Consider the following 6641-nt stretch of genomic DNA (forward strand, 5'->3'; position numbering starts at 1 on the left):
TTTGAGTCCAAAAAAATAATATTTAAGTTCCGAACTCTTCACTTCACTACTAAAGGGAGAACCCGAAAGAAAGGAAAAAGAAAAAAGGGGGGGGGGGATGACCTACTAATTATTGCAATTTACAGTACTTTATCCCGTGTGTTATTTTTTGTCAATAAACCATCTTGTTGCTTAGTGGAGTAACACTTATTAGACTTAAAGCCATTTCTTTATACTAGGAAACAAGCGATAAGGAGTTGGGATGAATCAATGTGTTCAAACACTAATAAGGAGTAAAACGCACTGCCAATTTTGTTAAACTGGTCTAACTTTAGGTGTATCATCCATGAAACAAAAGCCACAAACTTTAACTAGGAGGGCATGACATGCTAATTAATCATGAACATAGCAAAAAGATTAGGCGAGTCTGTCAGACAGCTATGAGACCATCTCAAGCCTGGCAAGCAGAGTTGAGAACGATCCTCTACTAATCCAAGGTCCCCAAATAGCCATGGGCACTGTTAATCATGCTCTGCGTCTCACAACCACGCCTCATACACCAGACTTAGTTTCCTGTCTCCTTAGACAATACTCAATGTTAGAGTGGTCCGAACCTATAGAACAGATGCTGTTCAAGTAAGGTCGTGCACTTTAGTTGTACTAAACAAAAATATAAGCAGCAGATAGTTAAGTTAATGCGCCGATGTATGACAGCTTTTATGCTAAGCTTCATGTAGAGGTGTATCCAGGATTAGCATGGGTGTACTATGAGCACCAGAGACCCAAGTTTCTTATTGGGTTTCAGAGATGTATTTTTGGTTTAGGAATTTTAAAAGTCAAAATAAAGACTAAAGAAAGAGAAGAGGAAAAAAAATGTATCAATAAAAAACAAAAAAAATAAAAAAGTGAGTTTAATTCGAAAAAAGCAAGGGCATGGAGATTTAACCCAATTTAATTATTAATTAAAATATGATTTAAAAGAAGAAAAAGTACGATAATTGAACCCCCGGCTAAAAGGTAAAAGGTGCACCTCCCTGCCAATCACTAAAGTACTTACTTGAGCTTGGGTTCACTCATATTAATTTAAGTATTTGAGCTGAAATTCGCAAGTGTTATGGAGTACATCATTTAGGGAGAGGAGGATGAGTTGTGAACTCACCCTCTCCCGTGTGCATCCGTCCCTGGCTTCACGTGACATCAGATCATAAAATAATAGAAGTCTACTTTTAGATTTTGATTCGCGTGGAGAAAACAAAAAGTACTGACAATGAGCTTAAATTTTGAATTAAAAACCATTCCAATAAACAAAATCAAATAAAAAAGCTCACAATCTGCATATCATTTTCGCATCAGACCAATCTGATCACATTCTAGAGCATCTTGAATCAACGATCTTATCTGCTGGTAATTTCTTTGAACTTTGCCGAGATTTTAACTCGTTACAGAGAAATCCTATTTTCTTTCTCCGCCAGTCCACCTCACTCCAACTTCGTGGGGGTGGGGGGGGGGTGGGGGAGGGAGTGTTTGGGAGGATTGACAAGACTAGAGGTGGCAAATAAGCGGGTTGGGCTGATTTTGGGTGGGTCAAGATAGGTTATGTCAATAAATGGGTCATTACCCAATCCAGCCCCAAGTGTACTTGGGCTAAGATGGTCTGAGTCAAGATGGGCTAAATAATGGGTCATAACCCAACCCGCCTAATTTAACCCATGTTTTAGAACCATGCTCATCTTGCATAAAAAAGTCTTTTACCTTAAAATATGAAAGTTGAAAAATATTTTGCGGGGGTGTGGGTGAGTGGTGCAGAAAAACAAAAAAAAATAGAAAACAATTGAAAACACAAAAAAAAAAAAAATTGAGGGGGTTTGCAGGAGGTGGGGAGATAGGGGTAGGGGTGAAGTGGTGGTTCAGAAAAAAAAATTGAAAATATAAAAAAATATTGATGGGTTAGCGCAGGAGGGGAGAATAGGGGTAGGGGTAGAGGGGGTGCAGAAAAACAAAAAAAATTAAAAATTGAAAACGAAATATTTTTTGAGGGTGTTAGTGCGGGGGGGGGGGGATAGGGTGTAGAGTGGGTGGGTGGTGCAGAAAAATAAAAAAATAAAAAAATAAAAAAAATTAGGGCAACTAAGTAAATTTCTTGATAAGTTGGGTTGAGATCCCTTTGTTTTGGGTGAGTCCATGGGTTGTATTTGGGCTGCTTAATGGGTCAAAATGCGCTATAAAAAATGAGTTAACTTGGGCTCAGCCATAGGAGTGGCAAACGGGCGGGTCGGATATGGTTCAGGTCGAAAACGGATAATAAAAAATAGATAAATTATCCGATCCGACCCATATTTAATACGGATGAAAAATAGGTTAACCAATGGATAATATTGGTAACCATATTATCCATGACTTCTTACATATGATCACTTTTGGAAGACTTCTTAGTCTCCCTAACTTGAGGAACCCCAAATTTGAGGCTTTTACAAATGTAAAAGTTAGATTCATTGATTACCCATTGATTATCCATTTAGAAAATGGATAATATAGTTCTTATCCATATTTGACTCATTTTTAAATAGTTCATTATCTAACCCATTTTTTAGTGGATAATATGAGTGATTAACTATTTTCTTTTAACCATTTTGCTACCCCTACTCAGCCCAAACAGTAATGTTTGTAGCCCAACCCATTAATCTCTGGGTGAATTGGGCGGGTTTAATGGGTTTGAGTTCAAATTGTCACCCTGGACAAGACAAATTAATTTCCCTTGAAATTTGGACCTTTCTACACTTGTCCAGAATAAGAAAAATAAACAAAATTAAGGTAAGACGAAATGAAGAAATTTTGAAGAAAAACTTAGTAATAAAGTTGAATATTGGCAAATATAAATAGTCTAATATAGTAAGTACTTGAAAATATTAAAATTCAGTATTAGAAAGAGCGAAGCTGTTATAATATATTATATTATGGATGTTCATTTAGAACTCCGTTGTAAATAAGCTTTCTTAAGAAGTTTATCCATATGAGACTCCACCGTAAATATGTTTATCTATTTAATATTCTATTGGAAATAAGCTTCCTGAAGAAGCTTATCACTTCGGTACCCGGTTATAGATAAATATTACCCCCAGTAGAAGATTATCCACATCGGGTATAATAATCTTATCCTTTCAGTACCCAGTTATGGATAAACATTACCCCCGGTAGAAGATTATCCATACCGGGTATAATAAGCTTATCCATTCAGTACCCAGTTATGGATAAACATTATCCCCGGTAGAAGATTATCCATACCGAGTATAATAAGCTTATCTTTTCAGTACTCCGTTATGGATAAACATTGCTCTCAGTAGAAGATTATCCATATCTGGCATAGTAGCAGCTTACACAGCAGCTTCCTTTCTTCTATAAATAGAAGAGATTTTAGTTCATTATGTACATCAGTTTGAATTCGAATAATATATCAGTTTCTCTCTATAGTTGTCTTTACTTTACAATCTTTATTTTATAACACGTTATCAACACGAGACTCTGACATCTCGAGCAAATACTTTGAAAGTATTAGAGGTAAGAACTTTCTTTTCCTAAATAATATCAAATCTTTCTAAACTTGGATTTGTAGCCCTGGATATATCGGGCAAAAGCTACATGTCTTGGGTGCTTGATGCTGAAATTCATCTTGATGCGATGGGTCTGGCAGACACCATCAAGGATAAAAATCAGGCATCAAACCAAGACCGTGCCAAAGCAATGATATTCCTACGCCATCACCTTGATGAGGGCCTGAAAATGGAATATCTCACTATTAAAGATCCAGTCATACTGTGGAATAATTTGAAAGATAGATATGACCACCTGAAGATGGTCGTTCTTCCACAGGCACGTTATGATTGGACTCATCTAAGGCTACAAGATTTTAAATCTATCAGTGAGTATAATTCTGCTATGTTCAGAATTATTTCCCAATTGAAATTATGTGGTGATAATATTACTGATCATGATATGTTGGAGAAAACTTTCACCACTTTTCATGCCTCGAATATGCTCCTGCAGCAGCAATATCGAGAGATGGGATTTAAAAAGTATTCTGAACTTATCTCACATCTTCTTATAGCAGAGCAACATAATGGGCTATTAATGAAAAATCATGAAAGCCGACCTATTGGTTCTTGTCCATTCCCTGAAGTGAATGAGACGAACTTCCACCAAGCTAAACGTGGAAGAGGTCGTGGCCCCAGTCGTGGTCATGGCCGTGGTCGGGGAAGAAACCCCAATCATGGTAATAATAATGCACCAAAGAAGCCTCCTCACCACCAGCAGTGGAAAAGGAAGGAACAAAAGCATGAAGCGGTGCAAGCGCCAAATGCAGAAAATGCATGCTATAGATGTGGAGGAAAAGGGCACTGGTCACGTACCTGTCGTACGCCAAAGCACCTGGTTGAGCTTTATCAAGCCTCCCTGAAGAAGACAGAGAAAAATGCTGAAGCAAATTTTATTTCTGAAGATAATTTAGACTTCATGCATTTGGATGTAGCTGATTACTTTGCACTCCCAGAAGGAGAAACAAGTCATGTAATCGGTAGTGAATCTGTAGAAATGTAAATATTTTAATTTTTGTTGTTTGTAATAGATAGTATGGTTATGTAATTGTTGTACATAAATAAAAGTTATGCTTTGATAATGATGTTTACTATAATATATTTTATTTATGTTATTTTGAAGAATATGGATAACCCTCAAATTATGTTTGGATCAAAGACAAATCATGAAGATATTTGTGTTATTGATAGTGGAACAACTCATGCCATATTCAACGATCAGAAATACTTTTCTTATTTGCATAAGGAAAAAGCAAATGTTTCAACAATTTCTGGTAATATAAGTTTGATTGAAGGCTCCGGAAGAGCCATAATATTTCTGTCTAAGGGAACAAAACTTATTATAGACAATGCATTGTTCTCCTCCAAGTCCCGAAGAAACTTGTTGAGTTTTATAGATATCCGCCGAAATGGGTATCATGTAGAGACAATAGATGAAATGAACAGGGAATATCTTTGTATTACAAAGAATATTTCTGGCCAGAAATGCATTGTAGAAAAGTTACCAACTTTATCTTCTGGCTTATACTATTCAAAAATTAGTACAATTGAAGCACACTCTATCGTAAACCAGAAGTTTACGGATTCAAATACTTTTGTGCTTTGGCATGGCCGTTTGGGCCATCCCGGATCAATAATGATGAGACGAATTACTGAAAATTGGGTTGTTTAGATATTTTATGGTCCTAATAGATGCATCTTCAAGATGGTCTCATGTGTGCCTACTATCATCTCATAACCTGGCGTTTGCAAAGCTATTAGCCCAAATAATTCGATTAAGGGTACAATTCCCAGATTATCCTATAAAGGCCATTCGCCTTGATAATGCTGGAGAATTTTCATCTCAAGCTTTTGATAATTATTGTCTATCAGTTGGGATAAAAGTTGAACATCCTGTAACTTATGTTCATACTCAAAATGGCCTTGCAGAGTCATTTATTAAACACCTGCAATTGATAGCAAGATCACTACTTATGAAAACAAAATTGCCCACTACTGTTTGGGGCCATGCTATCTTTCATGCAGCATCACTTATCCGTCTCAGACCGACACATTATAATAAATATTCTCCGTCACAATTAGGTTTTGGTCATGAACCAAATATTGTCCATCTACGAATTTTCGGATGTGCTGTATATGTGCCAGTAGCACCACCACAATGTAGTAAGATGGGACCACAGAGAAGGATAGGAATATATGTTGGGTTTGAATCACCCTCTATTATTCGCTATCTTGAACCATTGACAAGAGATTTATTTACTGCTCGATTTGCAGATTGTCGGTTTGATGAAACAAATTTCCCACAATTAGGGGGAGAGAAAAAGGAAATCAAAAGAGAAATTGTGTGGAAAGTTTCATCATTATCTCACTTTGATCCCCGTACCCCTATATGTAATCAGGAGGTCCAGAAGATCATCCATTTACAGAATATAGCAAATCAAATGCCAGACGCATTTACTGATTTGAAAAGGATAACTAAGTCACATATCCCAGCAGAGAATGTGCCTATCCGAATTGATGTCCCAGTAGGACCATCTACTAGCATGAGAGCTAGTGAACCTAAAGCACGCCTGAAGCGTGGTAGGCCTTTGGGTTCTAAGGATCGAAATCCTCGAAAAAGAAAATCGACAAATGATCAAAACGATACTATGAAGGGATCTCCTAAAGAGACCCAAAATCTGATTAGTTCTGAGATTCCTGAAGAAATCAATGAACCCGAAGCTCATGTGAGTGAGGAACTTTTAATAAGTTCGATCGGTGATGGGATTAATTTAAATTGATTTGAAATAGTGGTGGATAATATTTTTGCATATTATGTTGCACTTAATATTATGCAAGATAGTGAGGATCTTGAACCTCGATCTATCGAAGAATGTCGACAAAGATCTGATTGGCCAAAATGGCAAGAGGCAATTCAATCGGAATTGAAGTCACTTGCTAAAAGAGAGGTCTTTGGACCAGTAGTCCAAACACCTGCTGGTATAAAACCAGTTGGTCATAAATGGGTTTTTGTGCGAAAAAGGAATGATAAAAATGAAGTTGAAAGATACAAAGCTCGCCTTGTTGCACAAGGAT

The 6641-nt window shown here is 36.9% G+C and overlaps 1 non-coding gene across 1 annotated transcript; it reads right to left on the minus strand.

Annotated features, from left to right (window-relative positions):
• Positions 1 to 403: 403 nt before the first annotated feature.
• On the minus strand, positions 404 to 625 carry LOC138888871 (small nucleolar RNA U3). Its single transcript, XR_011406441.1, has one exon. It is a non-coding gene; the product is annotated as a small nucleolar RNA U3 (small nucleolar RNA).
• Between the last annotated feature and the right edge of the window lie 6016 nt (positions 626 to 6641).

Source organism: Nicotiana sylvestris, chromosome 3 (assembly GCF_000393655.2).
Source record: "Nicotiana sylvestris chromosome 3, ASM39365v2, whole genome shotgun sequence".
Taxonomy (NCBI): Eukaryota; Viridiplantae; Streptophyta; class Magnoliopsida; order Solanales; family Solanaceae; genus Nicotiana; species Nicotiana sylvestris.